This window comes from Nicotiana tabacum, chromosome 15 (genome assembly GCF_000715075.1).
Source record: "Nicotiana tabacum cultivar K326 chromosome 15, ASM71507v2, whole genome shotgun sequence".
Taxonomy (NCBI): Eukaryota; Viridiplantae; Streptophyta; class Magnoliopsida; order Solanales; family Solanaceae; genus Nicotiana; species Nicotiana tabacum.
In genome coordinates, this window is record NC_134094.1 from 34,988,392 (window position 1) to 35,011,659 (window position 23,268).

The window sequence follows — 23,268 nt, forward strand, 5'->3', positions numbered from 1 at the left end:
GAACCTGATGCTGAAAGCAAAACTAGAATTGGAGTTGTGGTCAAGGCAGTCTTGAGGTTCTGAAAGATCTCTTCACACTCATCTGACTACATGAATGGAGCACCCTTCTAGGTCAACTTGGTCAAAGGCGCTAAAATGGATGAGAAACCCTCCACAAAGCAATGATAATATCTGGCCAAGCTAAGAAAACTCTGAATCTTAGTAACTAAAGACGGTCTGGGCTAACTATAAACCACTTCAATCCTCTTCGGATCCATATTCATCCCCTCACTAGACACCACGTGCCCCAAGAATGCCATCGAACAAAGCCAAAACTCACACTTGGAGAACTTAGTATAAAGATTCTCCTTCTACAATGTCTGTGGTACAATCCTAAGATGTTGTGCATACTCCTCCTGGCTACCTGAGTACACAAGAATATCATCAATAAATACTATGACAAACGAATCAATATATGGCTTGAATACAGTGTTCATTAGATGCATGAATGCTGCTGGAGCATTGGTTAGCCCAAAAGACAACACAAGGAACTCATAGTGACCATAACAGATCTTGAATGGCGTCTTCAGAATATTAGTGTCTCGAATCTTCAACTAGTGATACCCAAACCTCAAATCAATCTTAGAGAACACTCTAACTCCCCGAAACTGGTCAAATAAGTCATCAATACGCGACAAATGATACTTGTTCTTAATTGTAACTTTGTTCAACTGTCTATAGTCAATGCACATCCGCATAGTACTAATCTTCTTCTTCACAAACAGAACTGGTGCACCCCATGGCGACACACAAGGCCTAATGAACTCATTATCAAGAAGCTCCTGAAGATGCATTTTCAATTCCTTCAACTTTGCTGGTGCCATACGATACAGAGAAATAGAAATGGTCTGAGTGCCCGGCACCAAGTCAATACCAAAATCAATATCCCTGTCGGGCGGCATGCCCAACAGGTCTGCAGGAAACACATCCAGCAAGTACCGCACTACCGGAACAGAATCAACGGTAGGAGTATCAGCACAACATCCTTCACAAAAGCCAAATATGACAAACACCTCTTCCCAACCATCCATTGGGACTTCAGATATGAAGTCATCCTGATGGGAACATAGTCCATAGAACCTGTCCACTCGATCCTAGGTAACCCCGGCATAGCCTACGTCACGGTCTTAACGTGATAATCCAGAATAGCATGACATGGGGACAACCAATCCATGCCTAGAATTATGTCAAAATCAACCATACTAAGCAATAAGAGATCAACTGTCATCTCCAAACCCCCCAGTGGTCACCACACACAACCGATACATATGACCCACAATAATAGAATCGCCCACCGGTGTAGATACATGAACAAGAAAAACTAAGGACTCTCAGGGCATATCTAAATAATGTGAAAAATAATATTATACATATAAATAAGTGGAACCAGGGTAAAAGAATATGGAAGCATCCCTGTGTCACACTAAAACAATACCATTAATCACTACGTCTAAAGCAACAGCCTCTGACCTGGCAGTGAAAACATGGCATCGAGCTTAACTGCCACCTGCTCGGTTTCCCCCTCTAAGGTGACCTCTATCTGCCTGAGCCCCACCCCGAGCTGGCTGAGTGGGTGGTGAAGTAACTAGTGAAGAAGTCATAGCCTGGCCCATCTGATGAACTAGACCTCGCAAAAGACGGGGACAATACCTCTTCACATGACCAAACTCTCCACACTCAAAGCAAAGCCGCTCCGACTCTGAGAAGTAGAATAACTAGTAGAAGGAACTGGCACAGATGAATCTTGAATAGATGGATGACAAGATGAACTTTCAGCTGTGAGGGCACTGAGAGATGACTGGACCGAACATGCACTACATAAACCATGGCTAGCTGATGCACCACGATGAACTGGACGAGCCATCTGAGCGGGCTTATAAGGACGACCCCAGTTGTGGTGGGACTGCCCTCCAAAGGAAACACCATTGAAACCACCCAAACCACGAGGCATATTGGCCTCTCTATCCTCACGTTCCCGACTATGGACCTATTCTAGCCGCTTAGCAATATAAACCACCTTGTCGAACCTAGCACCTGATGCAATCTCCTAAGTCATGACGTAGTGCAGTCCATAGTTGAGGCCATCAATGAATATCATAATCCTCTCCCTCTCTGTGGAAATCAACCAAATTGCGTGACAAATCAACTCTGAAAATCTCATCTCATACTGGGTCACAGACATACCCTCCTAGCGTAGCTGCTCAAACTACCTACACAACTCCTTCTTGTGGTTATGTGTAAAAAGCTTCTCTAAGAAGAGAACTAAGAACTCATGCCACATAAGTGGTGCAGCGCCGGCTGACGTGCTCAACTTGTAGGACTCCCACCATCTGAACGCTACCCCCGACAGCTGAAAAGTAGTAAATGAGACACCACAAGTCTCCAGAATACCCGTCGTGCGGAGGATCCGCTGGCAACTGTCCATGAATCCTAAGCGTCCTCTTACTCAATCCCACTAAATGCTGGAGGCCTAACCCTCCCAAACAGCTCTAGCCTCTTCTGCTCCTCGTCGCTCACAGGTAAACCCATCTGGGCCTGAGCAACTACAACTGGATGGGCTGGTAGTACTCCTGGTGTCTAAAGTACGGGCGGCGGGAATTTGAGCACCGCCCTCGGCCTGAGAACTGGCTGGTGTGGCCTGAATTAAAATCACCCTAGCAAGGCTAGTGCATACAGTCAATATCTGGACCAAAGCCTCCTGAAGGCCTGGAATCACAATGGGTACAACTGGTGCCCGAGCTGGTCCAACCAGCTCAACCATATCTGGTTCTTCTCTTGAGCTGGAGCAACTGGTGGCTCCACAGGTGCTGCTCTACCTGCTGTACGAGCTGCACCTCAGCCTCTACCGTGGCCCCGACCTCTCGCGACCCTAGCTGGTGGTACTGGTGGTACTGGTGGCCATCCATTCAATCTGATAGCACCTATCCTCACCATCTGTTAGAGATAAGTACAAACGTATCTCGAAGATAAGTACAGACGTCTCTGTACCGATCCACAAGACTCTACTAAACCTGCTCATGACTTGTGAGACCAATGTAACTTAGGTTCTGATACCAACTTATCCCAACCCAACTCTCAATATGTTGTGATGGTGCCTATCACAGTACTAGGCAAGCTGAAAATCACAAATAACTACACATTTTGAATTGAAAACACGAGGAAATAAGTTTAACAGTGAAAAATCTCATAAATAACCGATAAGAATAATTGTGACTCAAATACAAAATCCCGAAAATTCGTGTGTCACTAAGTACATGAGCTACTAAGTGTCAGCACAATCTAAATCTCTAATACAACTGTGGGAAAGATAGAACAGTACAGAATAAAACTGAAAAGAAGGAGAGTCGAGGTCTGCGGGCGTCAAAGTAGCTACCTCAAATGTAGCAGATATTGCTCCGAGTCTAGCAACCACCGGGTCCAGATGTACCTGGATCTGCACAGGAAGTGCAGAGTGTAGTATTAGTACAACCGACCCAATGTACTCAATAGTAATAGGACTAACCTTGTTGTGAAAGCTGGGAAGAGCTCAGAAAGGTACTGTCCAAATCCAGATAATAACAGTACAAGTATAACAGGGAAATGATAGTAATACTCAGAGAAATCTCATAATCAGTTTATACACAGTACGAAAATATAGACATGCTTGCAAATTCAACTATTAAGCATAATACCGGTAAATTATGCCAAGTATAGCTAGCTTGAGGAATGCTACATCTTTATATCTACATAAACAAATATGCATGTCAAATGCAATGCATCACAATGATACTCCCATGTACTCACACTCTCATAGTACTCAATTTGGCTGTTACAACTCTCACTCATCACACTCAATCACTCAGCACTGTACGATACCTTCGCTCATAGCTGGTATGTTAGACTCCGGAGGGGTGGATCCTTCCTAAGCGCTAATAAAACCTTCTACGGCTTACAACCATATCCTATCATGAATCAATAATACCCGTTGCGATGTTAAACTCGATCACATCACGAATCAATGAAACTTGTTGTGGCGTGCAGCCCGATCCCATCAATATCACTCACAATCTGGCCCTCAGGCCCCAACTCAGTTATCAATCTCTCTAGTCTCTTGGGCTCACAAATCTCATGCTAATCAGCCCAAACAATGATAACATGATGTAACGATAAATGAAAATAGAAACTAAGATATGGTATGAAAATGATGAATATGATTGAGTATAAAATTTGCAGTTTAAACAAATAAGTCAACAATAGAAATGACCTTAGCGGGTCCCCACAGAATAAGCATATAGCCTAACCATGATTTCTAACATGGATTTCAGCTTAATTACTCTAACACGTAAGGATTACCTGAATAGAAATAAGGTTTAATAATGAAACGGTACCACGGAATCAACCGAGTCATAGTTACTACAGCGAACTCCCACACGCCTGTAACCTAGCATGTGCATCACCTCAACACCAACAACATAACAAAAACTCCAAGGATTCATACCCTCAGTATCAAGTTTAGAAGTGTTACTTACCTCAATTCGCGCAAGTCTCTACTCCAACAAGCCCTTGGCTTGCGAATCGGCCTCCGAACGACTCGAATCTAATCACAAACAACTTAATACAATCAATACAAGCTATATGAATTAACTCCATACGATAAAGCTAAGTTCTTTAACCAAGGTCAAAAGGTAAAGCCCGGGCCCATGTCTCGAAATCCGATAAAATTTACAAAATCCGAATACTAATTCAACAACGAGTCTAACCATACTAAAATCATCAAATTCCGACCAAAAATCGACACTCTAATCCCCAAATCTTACTCTCTAATACATGGTTCAAAAATCCCCAAATTTCATCTCAAAAACACCTAATTTATGTGGGAAATTCAATGGGTATTCAATATTAATGATTCAAAATGACCAAAAGTTTCTTGCCTCTTGAAATATAGTGAAACCCCTCTCAAAAATCGCCACTAGCCGAGTTTACAAAGTCCGCAAATGAAAAAAATATGGAACCCTTTAGAATTATAACACTGCCAACACTTTCGCACATGCGGTCCATGATTCGCTTCTGCGGAACCGCATATGCGGTTAAAGTTCCGCACCTGTGGGACTCACTTAAGCCCCCGACCAATCACACCTGCAGTCCCTCCTCACACCTGTGGACTGCTTCTGCGGCTCACCGCACGCTCATACGCTTCTGCGCCTGCGGAGTCCTTCTGCTTCTGCGGCTCCACTCCTTCCTTCCTGTTTCCGCTTCTACGGACCTTCTTGGGCAGAAAAGCATCCGCTTCTACAGACTTTCTTCCGCACCTACGTTCCCAGACTTCCTCTCCAATTCATTCATCTGTTTCTTCATGGCAGCATTTGTGGCACCGCACCTGCAGCCAAAACCTCGCAGGTGAGGTTACACCAGAACAACTGCCCACAAAAATTTCACAAGTCCAATTCTTGATCCGATTTGAATCGGAACACTCCCGAGGCCCCCAGTACCCCATCCAAACATACTAACCAAACCTAAAATATCATACAGACTTGGTCAAACTATCAAATCACATCAAACAATATCGAACACATAAATCGCATCCCAATTCAAGCCTATTGAAACTAATGGATTTTAAACTTCAACAATCAGTGCCGAAACCTATCAAACCAACTTCGATTGACCTCAAATTTTGCACACAAGTCATAATTGACACAACAAACCTATTCTAACTTCCAGAATCAAAATCTAAGCATGGTAACAACAATGTTAGATCTAGGTCAAATTTCTCAACTCTCCAAACTTCAACTTTTCCTATTTTTGCTAATTCAACCCAGAATCAGCTACATACCTCCAAATCAATATCCGTACACACTCCTAAGACCAAAATTACCATACGGAGCTACCGGAACAATCAAAACTCCATTCCGGAGTCATTTACATATAAGTCAGAATCTGATCAACTCTTCTAACGTATGCTTCTAACCTTGGGACTAAGTGTCCTAATTCATTCCGAAATATCTCCGGAATAAGCAATAATTGGAGAACGAGTCTACAATACTAAAAATGATCGGTCGGGTCATTATAATGAGGATGAGAGTAAAAGCACGATGGGTAATGTCATGCACTTGCATTTATCTGATATGGTGAGATGAGAATAAAAGAACTAAGGGTGATGCCGTGCGAGTTTATTGATTTTATTGTTTTACTTGATATTCGGAAATGTGAATTGAGACTTGGTGATTTCATTGCCCGTTTGGAATAAGGTTTACTTCATGATTCTTTATTTACTGTTTATGTCTATTGCCAACTATACTTACGCCTACCCAATTGATTTATTTGACTACTTACATGTTATTCCTTTACACGTATATATAACTATACAGGTTTATTATGGGTGTCTTTCCGTAGCCTAGTCACTACCTAGATGAGGTTAGGCTCGACACTTACGAAGTATATTGGGTCGGTTGTACTCAAACTACACTTCTATCCTTCTTGTGCAGATCCTAACATCGGTACCAGCGGAGCCTCAAGAGGTGCTTTGAAGATATTGCGTTGGCGATTTAAGGTAGAGGTGCATCTCCTCCGCAGTCCTTGTGTCATTATCTTACCTCTTTTGCATTGTTTCCACTTATTTCGGACAGTGTTGTGATTCTTTAAGAACTGTCGCGATCCAAAATCTATCCAGTCGAGATGACACCTAACTTAACCTGATAGGTAAGCCAATTAACATTCAACACAACTCAAATGAGAATAATAAGAGTAAGCAAGTAAAATAACTGAACTTCTATGAAACTCCCAAGGATTGGCAGTACAAGTCACGAGCTACTAAGACTTTAAATTTACAAAGCTGGTATTAAACATAATTACAACATCTGTTTGAATATGCAAAAACAAAAATCAAATTTAAAACTACCAAAAATATGTGGTAGCCATGTCCTGACAACGGGTACATCTTCAATGCCAGCTCCCGCCAGGTGCAGCAATATCAGCTCCAAGATCTGCACGCAAGGTGCAGAAGTGTAGTATGAGTACAATTGACTATATGTACTCAATAAGTAACAAACCTAAGCTCAGGTTAAAAGTAGTGTCGAGCTTAGAAAATGGTTAGAATCCAGCACCAATGCCCAATAATTCATAGCCATATAGTGAAGACAATAAAGATATATAACTTAAGAGGTATAATGCTCAGCTCGTTCACAGTTATGGAAAAATAGACATGTTGTTCAAGTATAACAGTCATAGTCCCAATCCTGCCACTAAAAAAATAAACTAAAACATGAGTTTATCAAAATAACTGTGTTATTCCAATTTCCCAACATCAGATAAGATTTTTCATTTACCAGTTAGTATGAGAAAAAAAATACATCTCTATGCCTATAAGTCAAATATACTTGTCAATCATCAAATGTCATATTATCGTCTAGCATGAGAAAAATACATCTCTATGCCTAGATGTCAAATATACATGTCAAACAAATAATTTCACTGTGATATTATCAAGTAACCTCACTCTCAGCCCACTATAGATGCCCGACTCAATGCCTCCACTCCATCATACACACGCACACACACACACACACACACATCATTCAACACTGTATGGGTGCCTGACTCAAAGTCCCTCGCCAAAGCACGCGTATATATCATCGTGCCTGCGCTCACTTCTCGTGTGTTAGACTCCGTAGGGGCGGATCCTACCCAAGTGCTAATCAAAAGCCAATATGGCCTGCTGCGACGTGTAGCCCAGTACAAATAAAAATAAAGTCAATAAGGCCTATTATGACGTGCAACCCAATCCGCATAACAATAAGGCCAATAAGTGATGTTGCGGTGTGCAACCCAATACAAATAATAATAAAGTCAATACGGCCTACTGCAGTGTTAAGCCCGATCCAAATATCACTCTCAACCCGGCCCGAAGGCCCACCTCTGTCATCAACCTTTCAAGTCTCAAGGGCTCTCAAATCTCATATCACCCAGCCCAAATAGTACCACATATGGAAAACCACAACAATATGCCATGTAACAACAAATAATGAACAGAGGCTGAGATATGATATGGAAATGAGGAATCATGACTGAGAGTATAACTACAATTAGGACATATAGCTCAAAACAACAAAACTAGCCTCATTAGGTATCAAACAAATAATCACAAAGTTTAAACATGATTTCTAACATGAATCAATGCTCCGATAATCAAGCAAGTAGGGGACAACAAGGATATAACAAAATATGATAGCAAACAAGTTTGGTAATAGTCTAAAAGTTAACTCGGATCATGATTACTCCGGTGCACACTCGCACTCCCATCACCTATCATGTGCGTCACCCCAATACATCTCATATAACATAGTTCCCAGGGTAAAATACCATCAAATCCAAGTTTAAATATGTTACTTATATCGAACAAGCCAAATCAAATACCGAGCAAGCAAAACAATACTCAAAAAATACCATCCCGTGCGAATCAACGTTCGAACGGCTTGAAACAAACTAACTAAAAGAAACTCAAAAATATCAATTAACGCCATAGGAAACAAACCCAAACGTAAAGGTCGAATCTTTAATCAAATGCTCAGAGTCAACCTGGGCCCGCACATCGAAACCTAACAAAACTTACAAATTCCGACAACACATTCGAATACGAGTCCAACCGTACTAATTTCATCCAATTATAACTCTGAATTGATGTTCCAAACTAAATTAGTAACTTTAGAAAGGTTTTTGATTAAAATAAAACCCCAATTCTCCAATAAAAATATGGATTAATTCATATATGAATTCTTTTAATCATGTTAAAAAACAAAATTTGAGGTTTGATTTTGACCCCCATAAAACTACGAGAAGAACGCCATTAAAATCACCTCAATCAGAGCTCAAGAACTCAAGATATGCTCAAAATACCAAACGAACGTAGTTTGATTTTTTTTATACACAAGGATTTTCGCTTTTGCGCCCAATAAACCGCACCTGCAGTTTGCCAGCTATCATTTTCGCTTTTGCAGACCATAATTCGCACCAGCGAGGTCGTAGATGCGGACCCAACTTTGAATATGCGAAGCATCAACACCGGCATTTTTCTCCGACACTAAAATGACCATAACTCCCTCATAGGATGTCTAAATTCTACGATTCTTTTTGCTATGGCTTCATAATTATGATACGCATTTAATGTTTCAATCAAAATAAAATTTGGAGCTCATTTGATTAATGGGGTACCTTTTATTCTTGAATAAACGCTGTCAAAACATAAAAAACGAGCGCAACACAACCCAAACCTATCCGAAATTCACTCGAGTCCCTCGGGACCTCTTCCGAACATATCAATAAGTCCCAAAACATAAGATGGGCCTGATCGAGGCTTTAAATCCCACATAACAACATCAAAATCATGAATCACACCTCAAGTCAAGGTTAATGAACTATTTCAAGTTTCCAAATTCCTAACTTACGCTGACCACATCTAAACAACTCGGAATCACCTCAAATTCCGTATACAAGTTACAAATGACATAACGAACCTATTCCAACTCCCAGAACAACAATCCAAACTCAATAACATTGAATTCAACTCCCAGTCAACCCTATAAACTTTCCAAATATTTAAATTGTCAACTTTTGCCAATTATAGCCAAAACCTTTTAGAAACATCAAAATGCAAATCCGAGCATACGCCCAAGTCCAAAATCACCATCCGGACCTACCAGAATCATAAAAACTCCGATTCGAGGTCAAATATACAAAAGAAAAATTTGGTCAACTTTTCCAACTTATTGCTTCCTATCTAAGAATCATTCTCCCGAATCAATTCTGAACCACTCAAAAACCAAAACCGATGATATCCGCAAGTCATAATATATCATATGAAGCTATTCAAGACCTTAAACCACCGAACAAAGTGCAAGTGCTAAAAATGACCGGTCGGGTCGAAGCATTCTCCCCCACTTAAGCATACGTTCGTCCTCGAACGTACCAAGAGTCGTTCCAAAGCTATCCGAACACTGTATAAACTCACCATGCACATACTCATGGATGATCAAATGTCCCCAGTCCATATAAGCCTAACAACACAACCTAACTGATGATCCTTACTTGAACCATATCCTATAAACCTTAGAATCAAATCTCTAATATTCGAAATCCATTACAAGACCCGATTCTCATATGTATACACTATGCAGGTCTGAATAAGCTGTATCAAGCCTTAACCATAACCCATGATATAATCACACGATACTTCACACAACTCAGATACTCATAGAAAGAACTTCCGACCACAATAGCTGATGTGCTCAATAACAAACACGGTACCAGTAACAAACTTCATATCAAATATAACTTTGTTCTAAAACTTCGTTCACAACCGTTGACGAAAGAAACATGCAGAAAATCATAAAAACCCATCAGATCAGCAAGCCGTAGATCTCTCTCTCGCCCCGCAAGAACCATTACCCAAATTATAAACTAACTTCTAATATTCATTTTCCACACATACCTTAATAAAATATGATATCACTCATTCCAGGCCCAATAGTCTCTTCTCATTAAGTACAAGCTGCTCGACTGACTTGACACACCAATACCATCAAGAGCTATAAATCGTACAATCTGTGCACCAAACAAGCAACTACTCGAATGTACCCAAAAATGGAATGCGAATCAAATGAGAGAACTATCCTGCAAGCTCCACAAATGCCACTTAAGGCGCAATGCAATGAACCTATCACACAAAGGAGAAACAAAATACACGAAATAAGCAGAAAGGATCATAGCCTAACATAACTCTGCAGCAATGCGCGTCCCGATATGAACACCGGTCCACATGGAATACCTCGCGCCATGATGCTCAAAATCAACGACCATATGCAAATCGACAAAAAAACACGCGAAGTGCATGACCATAATCATGAAGGAATGGATAACACAATATACCACAAACAGGAAAGACCATAAGCGCAATCAAGAATTCAACAACCGAAAAGCCATCTTGCTCAAATTTTGGTACAAGGCCCAAACAAAACCTTATCATGTGTAAACAGTCAATAGTCTCACAACCCATCCGTAGAATAGAATAGTAACTCATGGAACAAATCAGACACGAATAAGATCAACTTTAACTGGTGACATACCCTTCAACAGTAGTTGTGCTGAGCAAACAAATCTAACATGATGTTGAATACACATTCTCATTATGCTTTCTAGTGGCCTCCAAATCGATTCTGATCCTCCCGAATGCGTAGATAACCTTCCCAAAGATCTACTAAAATCTATCCATAGCACATACCATCAGTCATCTAACTCTAGCCATATCTTCATAGTCCACAACCAAGGAATAGTCCACCTCTAAGACTCCCACTCTCCAAAATCAAAAGAATAAAAAAATCTCTCTATCCGATCCCTACTCGACCACCCAAATGACTGACACGTCTCTCATGCACAATCATCTCACGAGAAATACTTCTATAATTCTTATGTACTATATAGAAAAATCTGAACATCAACAGTAGATCAACCAGGTGATTACCGTAATTCTAGTCAAGCATCCACAAGCCAAAAGACAATGCGCCTTTCTAAAATGCACACTTATCTCAGGTGATGCCAAATAGTACCAGCATTTTCTAAACATCAGAAACCGTGTGTGCTATGGAAATCTCATGACCTTCCTTTCGAAACTGAACCGCAACCTTGTACATATAAATCTCAATCCCATACATCGCACCGCATCTATTATGCCATCATATGAAAACACGAGAATCCCATTATCGTCTCTGAATCACCAGCATAATACATATTCCATCAGCTAGGAACCTTTCACCTGACCGTATCCTGTAGAAAGCATCTGCCCCAAGCCGTGGTCGAAATCACAGAGAAATCTTCAAAACCTATTAGCACAACACCAAGCCATCAGAACTAAATCCCTCTAACTCAACCAAGTCACGCAGGTCGCCAAAACTAAGAGTATTGCCACAAAATGCCGGTAAGGTCATGCCACATCATAAGAACCAAAACAACCGATCATATCAGTTGTCATGCTGATCCAATTTACCACCAATCTATCATACTTCTCCTAGTTCCTTCAGAATTGCCTTCAAGTTAACATTTCTCCTTGTCAGTACACTACGATCCATAACCCAAAGCTCGCTACAAGAGATCCTAGAATGAAACCTCATCGTCCTAAAGCCCATAAGCCACTGTATACCCTCTTAGGTACCCAAAAATACTGCATCCGAGATACCCTCTAAAGACACCTTATGTGAATCTGACATTTTTTCCTTAACCTCTTTGATATGGAAACATAGAATCCATAATGATACAGAAATACCGCGAGTCTCAACACTATCTAATGTAAATCTAGATCTTAGTCATTTATAAGTTCAGAAATTCCTCAAATGCCACATTACATTCATCATGAATAACAAACCCAAATCATTCCAAGATTTCTGTATGTCAATAAAGTGTAATACATCATATACCTAAAAACATCCGTACTCGAATCATTCTCAAAATCAACCTCTTCGAGTCATAACCGATCCACAAGTATGCCTCAGACCAAAACTAACGTAAGACATGAACATGCAATCTAATCGTTGATAGTAGCCTCCCCCACTTGGCTTAAAGCCATAGATCACAACATCTGATAACCCACAATATCCTTACTCCATTACTGCCATAATCCCACACTGCAATTTTGCAAAATCCTTTAAGAACTCATGTAGTACTAATCATAAAATGCCTCAAATCTTCTGCTAAATGCACATTCATTGTTGTGATAGTCTAGCAAACCTCCTCAAGTGATCCAAACCCGATTGCAGCACATATAACCCTCTGGTAGATGAAACACTCTCCATAGAAACATCACAGGGATCACACAACTTCAGAACATTCCGCAGAAGATAAACCACCTGCTTAGTCTCAATTGGCACCCCTCTATAACCCCATCATGGTCACAATCACTATGCGATTACTTAATCTTCCTGAGTCTAAACTTGCCAATAGGATATAATAGCCTACTTCATCCCACGCATGAAATGCATGAAAGATCCCTCTACACACTCATAACTCGAGACTGTACAACACATCAAGACAGAAATCAAACACCCAATAGTCCTTTTTACATCCCAAGAAAACTCTTCTCATCGCATCCAAGCCATCTGAACACATCCTGCAGCCATATCATACTCATAATATAGCTATCCAATCACTCATCGAGTCATCAATCCCACCATTAGGGATACTACCACACATATGGGTCCAAAACTACATACTCACACAACCGAAACCACCGAGTTCAAGCTGGTGTCTGAACCTGGCCTCAAGTCCTTAAGACTAGCCTAACACCATAACAGAGAGAACACACCTCGCACCTCATCCATGGCATCACAGGCCGTCAGTGCACAACTGATACCGAGTGCTCAACATCACGTGCAAGTTAGTGGAAGAAATTCAAGAGATACGATTCAAGTTGAATCAATGTCGCACAATAAAGTACGAAAGATGGGAAATTTTCTTACGTGCCATGTAGCCTTTCGAAGATATGTATGGACATCATCATACCGATACACAAGACTCTAGTAGACACTTGCTTATGATTCGTAGAACCTATAAACCTAGAGCTTTGATACCAACTTTTCACGACCCAAATTTCATCCAGTCGTGATAGCACCTAACCCAACCTGCTAGATAAGCCAATTAACATTCAACACAACACAACTGAGAATAATAATAGTAAATGAGTAAAATAACTAAACTTCTATAAAACTCTCAAGGATTGGTAGTACAAGTCATGACCTACTAAAACTTTAGATTTATAAAGATGGTATCGAACATAATTACAAAATCTGTTTGAATATACAAAAACAAAACTCAAATCTAAAACTACCAAGAACAAGTGGTAGCCATGTCCGGACAACGGGTATATCTTCAATGCCAGCTCCTGCCATGTGCAGTAATATCAGCTCCAACATCTGCACGCGGGGTGTAAAAGTATAGTATGAGTACAACCGAACCCATTTATGCAATAACTAACAAACCTAACCTCAGGTAGAAAGCAGTGACGAGCTCGAAAAATAGTCAGAGTCCAACACCAATGGACAATAACAATTCATAATAATATACTGAAGATAATAGATACATATAACCTAAGAGGTATAATGCTCAGCTCGTTCATAGTTACGGGAAAATAGATGTGCTGCTAAAGTATTACAATCAAAGTCCATATCTTACCATTGAAAAATCAACTAAAAGATGAGTTTATCAAAGAAGTGTGTTATTCCAATTTCCAAACATCAGATAAGAGTTTTCATTTACCAGTCAGCATCAGGAAAAATAGGTCTATATACCTACATGTCAAATATACATGTCAATCTTGAAATGTCATATTATCGTCTAGCATGAGAAAAATACATCTCTATACCTACATGTCAAATAAATAATTTTACAATGATATTATCAAGTACCCTCACTCTCAGCCCACTCAAGATGCATGGCTCAATGCCCCCATTCCATCACACACACACACATCACTCAGCATAGCACGGGTGCCTGGCTCAAAGCCCCTCACCAATGCACATGTATATATCACTGTGCTTGTGCTCAGTTCTGGTATGTCAGACTCCGGAGGGGTAGATCTTGCCCAAGCACTAATCAAAATCCAATATGGCCTATTGCAGTGTGCAGCCCGATTCAAATAACAATAAAGTCAATAAGGCATGTTGCGGCATGGAACCAGATCCACATAATAATAAAGCCAATAAGGCATGTTGTGGTGTGTAACCTGATACAAATAATTAATAAAGCCAATACGCCCTGCTGCGGCATGCAGCCCGATCTAAATAACACTCTCAACCCGGGCCTAAGGCCCACCTCAGTCATCAACCTCTCAAGTCTCAAGGGCTAATTTCATATCACCCAGTCAAAACAATACCACATATGGAAAACCACAACAATGTGCCATATAACAATAAATAATGAACAGAGACTGAGAAATGATATGGAAATGAAGAATCATGACTGAGAATATAGCTACAATTAAGACAGATAGTTCAAAATAACAAAAATAGCCTTATTAGGTCTCAAATGAATAATCACATAGCTTAAACATGATTTCTAACATGAATCAAAGCCCAGATAATCAAGCAAGTAGGGGACAACATGGATATAACAAGATATGATAGCAAACAAGTCCGGTAATAGTCTAAAAGTTAAATCGGATCATTATTACTCTGTTGCACGCCCACACGCCCGTCACCTAGCATGTGTGTCACCCCAATACATCTCATATAGCATAGTTCACCTGCTCAAATACCCTCAAATCCAAGTTTAAATATATTATTTACCTCGAACAAGCCAAATGCAATACAAAGCAAGCCAAATAATACTCTAGAAATACCATCTGAACAAATCAATCTCGGAACAGCTCGAAACTAAATAAAAGCAACTCCAAAATATCAAATAACGTCATAGAAAACTAACCCAAACGAAAAAGGTCGAATTTTTAATTAGATACTAAAAGTTAACCAAAAGGTCAACCTGAGCCCGCACCTTGAAACCCGACAGAACTCACAAATTCCGACAATCCATTCTAATACATGTCCAACCATACTAATTTTGTCCAATTCTGACTCCGAATCGATGTTCAAAACTCAATTATTCACTTTAGAAAACTTATTGATAAAAAACCCTAATTCTCCAATTAAAATATGGATTAATTAAAACATTAACTCCTGTAATAATGTTAAAATATAAAATTTGAGGTTCTATACTTACCCCTATAAGAAGACGAGAAGAACGCCATGAAAATCACCTCAATCAGAGCTCTAGAACTCAAGATATGCTCAAAATAACGAAAGAACACAGTCTGATATTTCTTATACATAAGGATTTATTCTTTTGCGCCCAAAAAGCTGCACCAACGGTTTTCCAGCTGTGATTTACTCTTTTGCACAAAATGTTTCGCACCTGTGGGGTCGCAGATGCGGACCCAACTTCACATCTGCGAAGCACCAGCACCATCTTTCTTCTCTGACACTAAAATGACCATAACACTCTCATACGAAGTCCAAATTCGATGATTCTTTTTGCTAAGGCTCCGTAATTACTATACAGATCTAATTCTTCAATAAAAATAGAATTTGGATCTTATTATCTTATAATGGTACAATTTATGTTTAAATAAACGACGTCGAAACATAAACAATGAGCGCAATACAACCTAAACCTACCTGAAACTCACCCGAGCTTCTCGGGACCCAGTCCGAACATACCAATAAGTCCCAAAACATAATACAGACCTGATCGAGGCCTTAAATCCTACATAACAATATTAAAACCATGAATCACACTTCAAGTCAAGCTTAATGAACTATTTCCAATATCCAAATTCCAAACTTATGTCAAACATGTCTAAACAACTTGGAATCACCTCAAATTTCACACACAAGTTTTAAATGATATAACAAACCTATTCTAACTCCCGGAAGAACAATCCAAACTCGATAAGATTGATTTCAACTCCTGATCCAACGTATGTACTTTCCAAACCATCAAATTGCCAACTTTTGCTAATTATAGCTGAAACCTTCTAGAAATATCCAAATGCAAATCCGGGCATACGGTTAAATCCAAATTCATCCTCCATACCTACCAGAACCTTCAAAACTCCGATCCGAGGTCAAATATATAAAGTTCAAACTTGGTCTACTCTTCCAACTTAAAGCTTCCTATCTAAGAAATATTCTCCCGAATCAATTCTGAACCATTCGAAAAATAAAACCGATGATACATGCAAATCATAATATACCATATGAAGTTGCTCAAGACCTCAAACTATGAAACGACCGGTCGGGTCGTTACAAGAACCTTGTATTTAGTTGGATCCAGAAACTCATGTACTTGTGATACCAATTCTTGGAGTAGTTTTTACGTTAGTTATTATTATTTGAAATTATCATGTTATCAAAAAGTTATTTCGCATTATTATTTGTTTAGATTTTGGTTATTTATTGCTTTTCTTTGCATCTTATCTGTTATGTGCTTGCCTAGAAAGTAGTGCTACGCGTAATAACGACCCCTTATTGATTAAGATTTTGGGTCGTGACATGGGCTCAATTCTTGACTCATGTATAAGTTCTTTAAATGCTTGCTTTTGCTTAACTGTTTTGACTAGAGAGTTAGGATAGATCCGTTCTTAATTGAATTATGGGACACTGTGTGAGTGAGGTGATTTGTTGATATTATGTGCATTTCATTTGATGTCTAGAACTTGCCTCGCATATTTGCAAAGCAAAATAGCAGTCTTGTTCAATCTAGGAAGTGATAGAGACATTTTTTTGTTGAGCAAGATATATGCCCGATTTCCCACCTAATTATAGTATCCTAATTAGCCCCTTTGAGACTAATCCTATTTCTTTGGACAATCACATTACAAGCCTAGCCCATTTATTTGAATTGACCATCCTTTTGAACCTTTGACCTCTCTTGAATACTTAAAATTATTATGAGCATGATAAAATTTAAGCGAAGGTATGGTTCGATTTTTGAGTGAAATTTAAAAATTTAGAGAAAGGTGCACTATTTGAGAAAATATTATGAGAGACACTTGTAGAAAAATGAAAAAAGGGAAGAAAACTGGTTGAAAAGAAAAGGAAAAAATTAGAACATAGAAAGAAGAAAAAAATAGTTGTTGTATATACTAGAAAGAAACATTATTACTTGCTAGTGATAACTCCTACTTTGTTGTGCTTACAGAAATTGAAAGGTTGGTATTTTTACTATGAGAAGTATGAGGAAATTTGGTTCAACATAAGTGTGTGGTTGAAATATTAATGTATATGTATTAATGTGTTTAGGGAGGTGTAGTCACTATATCCAAATGTATACTATCTATCACGCATCCTACATTACGACCAAAATAAAGTCCAACTTGATTTTTTTACTGAGTGAGATCAAATTAGTAGAGTATTATACTACGGGCATCCTATGGTACATCTTCCGTGGCACATGAAATTTGTTTCTGAGTGTAAGTGAAGTTTTTCTATTGTTAAGTTCCTAATTATTTTTTAACTTTATTTTGTGTGGAACTACTCTCTATTGTTTGTGTGCGGGCAGATGCGTTGCAAAAGAAAGGTATGTCTTTGGCTACTGTGTTAGAGTAAGTGAGCGGGTTTTAAAAAATAATTGGTATTTGTGAGTAGATTCTCGAGGCTGTGATATTATGGGATAGTGCTTTGTATGTTTTAAATATTCTTGGCATGATAAGTTAAGAGAGTTGTTTGAATTATGGTTTGTATTGCTCGAGGATGAGTAATGGTCTAAGTGTGGGCTCTTGATTGTAGGCAAGGAACTCATATTTTTAATTATATTTACTACTCTAATTGATGCACTTTAATCTTGTTTGAGCCTAATTGCTAATACTTTATAATTATTATGTGTGATACATTGTGTGGGGATATGATTTAAGTTTGAAAAGTAATTTTGGAGCTAAAAAAGACGTATTGGAGCTTTGAAATCTTAGTAGAATTGTATTTGTGGGTCGAGGATCAAATCGAGATGTTAAAAAGTGAAAAAAGATTCGGAGCAAAGAAAAATACACTACCACACCAAATGGGGCGTCGTGTGGCATGGTGCGGCAGTGAAATAGTTGCTTGTTTGACAAATAATCGCCCTTCTGATAAATCACACTTGTGCGGCACCTGGTGCACCACGAGGCACGCCGCTGCTGTTTATTTTGGCAGCCTAGTTTTCCCACTTTGGCTTGAAAATAGTAGTTTCGTCCGGACTTGTTCCTACATAGTATAAATACACCAAAACTATAATTTTCAGAGGACTTTTGACCTAGGAATGATTGGGAGATCATTGGAGGTTTCAAGACACAAGAATTCATCACTCTTCTACCTATTCAATACTTGAGTAGTTATTGTAATATTTGATTAACGTTTTTCTATTCTTTACCTCTATTTATGATGACTTTCTCCATATCTATGGAGTAGTTTTCCTTAGATTTTGACATGATTTGCTGACTTGCTTATTGTTTATGGATTTGATTATTGTTTAATTGTTTGAATTTGTTGGAGGAGTTTTAAGCTTAGTGGCGATTTTATTCTTTATATTGTTTAATAAAAAGAGGAACATCTTATAGAATATTATTACGGCGTATGACTTAGCTTATTTTGGTGATTCTGTGAAGTAATCGAAAGAGTTTTTTGAGTTACCGTTTAAATTAAAATTGAGAAATATTCGCGAGAAGTTTCTCTTATACCTATTCTACCAATGAATTTCTTGCAGGTTTCATTGCTCTTCACATTAGTTTATTTGAAAGGTTTAGATTTAATTGAGAGAGAAATTTGAATCGGAAATATAAGTTATTACCTGTCGATGAGAATCGATAGAACTTGAAGAGTAAAATTAAACAATGTCAAATCATAATTTTGCACCTATCATGTCATGACCCTTATTTCTCATATTGATAACAATATGTTCTTGCTCAATTCTCTAGTCATGTGTGATCGACCTTATTAGTTTACCATTTTAGTTTGTAACTTGTAGTATTAATCATCCCAATTCAAAGGTTTATTTCTCTTGAATAGTGTTAAGACTTAAATTGATAGTACATTGTTTAATCTAATCTTTGTGAATACGATACATAAACTATATTATCATTGACAAACGAGCTTCAGTAGTTATATACTGTGTTATGCGCTCGTCAATGCCCTAGGCCAATTCAATCAATAAGTACCGGTTACCTGATTCATCCCATCCTATTGAATATTTATGTTACGCCAAGGCCAACAAAGATGTGAAATGGAGATAGACTATACAGGAAGAGTACAATGCCCAAATTCAAAATGAAAGTCGGTCACTAGTTTCTTCCTCTGTTGCTAAAAATGTTGTGAGTTATAAGTGGGTGTACAAATTGAAATGGAAGCATGATGGATCAATTGATCACTACAAAGCATATATTGTAGGTAAGGAGTTTAGTCAAACGGAAGGTATTGATTACCATGACACATTTGGTCCAATAGTTATATACCATTTGGGTTGTTCTTTTTATTGCTCTATCAATGGGATGGGATCTTCGACAACTTGATGTTAAAGTACTTTTGTACATAGAGAACACACTAAAGAAGTCTATATGGTGCAGCTTCAAGGCTTTGTTCATCCCACATGCCCTCACCATGTCTGCAACCTGCACAAGGTCTCATATGGTCTCAAATAATGTCCTAGAGCTTGGTTTGAGAAATTACGTGCAACTCTAATGGCTCTTGGCTTTGCTTCATACAAATCTGATACATATGTATTTGTTCATACTATGAGCTCCCACATTACCTTAATTTTGGTGTATGTTGATGACTTAGTTATAACTAGTAGCTCTAACTCCTTTGTTTCTTGGCATTACAGTTTCTAGGTCTGCTACTAGGTTTTATTTTAAACATACCAAGTATATCAGAGAACTACTCAGTAATCTGAATGTGGAGGGTGCAAAACCTATTTCGACACCTACGTCTACAGGACTTCAGGTATATCAACATGGTACTTCTCCAGTTGAGGATCCTATGCTCTATAGAAGTGTTGTTGGAGCCTCGCAATATGTTAATATTACCAGCCAGATGTTATATTTATTTTTAATGAGCTATGTCAATTTATGCATGATCCTAGAGAGCGCCATTTTTTTCTATGAAGCGACTTCTACGCTATCTTGATCGTGGTATTCAATTTAGATCATCTTCTTCTTTACCATTACAAGGAAACTTGATGTAGATTGGGCTGGCTGCCGTGATGATCGAAGGTCTATGCTATTATATCCTTTGGTCCCAATCTTGTCACATGGTGTTTTTAAGAAGCAACCTATTGTTGCTCGCTCAAGCCATGCATCTGAATTCAAAGGCCTAGATACTACTATTGTTAAATCGATTTGACTTCAGAATCTTCTTCGGGAACTGCATGTATGCCTTCCACAAGCTCCCAACTTGTGGTGTGATACCTTATATTCGACATATCTCCCTGCCAATCCTATATTTCATGCTCAAACAAAATACGTTGCGGTTGATTTCTATTTATTCGAGAAAACGTTGCAGCCAAAGACCTTGATGTTCGATTTATTAGCTCTATTAGTTAGCTTGCTGATATACTCACAAAGTGTTTTTCCACAAAAAGTTTAAAGTGCTATATAACAATTTGTTGTGCTTTCCCAGCTTCACTTGCAATTGCGTGTTAGGGAATTTAATTAATCGTGTATTATCTCTATAATATGATTGAGATAATTATAAGTGTAGCTATCAGGCTATAGTTAGTTCGGATTAAGACTTACCTCGTATATCTCTATTTCTACTCAATCACTCTTGTACTTGCGTCTAAGAAGACATCTCATCTTCTTTTATAAATATGAAAAACAGAAAAGAGCCTAAATTGTCCCTAACCTAATCTCTTTGGTATAAAAATGCCCATTGCCACCTATTTTGTTAAAATTGCCCCGATTGTAAAATTTCTGGCCCGTTCATACCCTTATTTCTATGGCTGTCTAAGGGGAGTATTACCCGAACCGATACCGCAACGTACTAGTCCGGACTGGAGGTTGGGGTGGGGGATTTGGAAAAAGGGTAAGGGGACTGGGAGAGTACCGAAAGAAGTACCGGTAGTATCGGTTCGGTTGGTACCCTTAATGTACCGAACCAGTCCCCTTACGTTTTTCTTAAATGTGGCTATTTTTGTACCGTTATAACCGTTGGAAACAGCCAAAAACGACTATTTTAACCCCTAAGTTTGAAACGGCCCCACCACCTAATTTATGTTTTTAACCCCTAAGTTTGTTTCAAATACACTATGGCCCTATTTTAAAACTATAAATACTCATTCTTTCAATTTTTACACAAAACTCTCATATCTCTTGATTCATTATCTCTCTCTATCTCTAAGTGCAATTAATATTATAGCACTCAATTATTTTGGTATAACTTTTAAAGTATCAACATCAAGTATATGGTAGCGTATTTTGTTTTTCTTGGCACTACATTACTAGTTGGAGCAATTTTCTTCCATCAACATCAATTATACGTCAGCATTTGGTACATTTGATCCAACTCTCATTAATCTTCGCATTTATTTTTGTTACACTTATGTTACTATGTGTATGTTGCCTATGAGTATCGATTGTCTTTTACCAACATGTTTAATGCACATGTTTTATTTGTTCACGATATAATAATAGATGATGATTGGGATACCGATTTTCATCTTATTCAATTTTTTTTAAAACAAAAAATTCTATGATACTAAAGAATTTTCTAGGGTATATTATCCAACTAATTCTAGCATGTTAATTTATATAGCTGGAATTTCAATGTTATTTTTTGAGTATAAACAAAAAAAAGACAATAAAGATGCTACTAAAATAATGGTTGAAAAATTTTAAAAATATTTTCTTCCCAATAAAACACCAGTAAAGCCTCACCATATCATAAGAATCAAAAGAACTGATCATATCCATTGCCATGCTGATCTAACCTACCACCAAGCTATCCTATTTTTTCAAGTTACTTCCGAATTGCCTTCAAGTTAACACTTCTCCTTTCCAGTACACTATGATACTTAACACAATTCTCACCACCAGAGATCCTAGCATGAAACCACATTGCGTTGAAGCACATAAACCATTATACTCCCTCTTAAGTACCCAAAATTTTGCATCCGAGATACCCACTCTGAAGAGACCTTATGTGAATCTGAAATTGTTTCCTTTACCTTTCCGATACTGAAATGTAAAATCCATAATGATATAGAAATATCGCGAGTCACGACATCATCCTATATAAATCTCATATCTTAGCCTTTTATAAACTCATAAATTTCTCAAATACCATATATGAATCATGAACTCATTGTAACCTTCTCGGAAGGCATCCACCATACTATAATCTCAAATGCACCGCCAAAACGAGCCGAACGACCTGTGCTCCATTACCACCCAAACACCCAAAGAAGTACTCCACATTTCTAAGCCACTGAGTGAATCCCTACTCCATGCACACTACCTCCACCACGAATAAAAGACCTGAAACATTACTTAGATTTCCATATATCTATAGAGTGTAATACATCATGCATCTAGAAAGTTCCTTACTCGAGCCAACCCTCAAAACCAACCTCTGCAAGTCATAACAGATCCCCAATCATGCCTCATACCAAAACCAATACAACACATAACTATGCAACCTGATCGTCGATAGTAGACTCCCCCACTTGGCTCAAAGCCACAGAACACCACACCTAAAA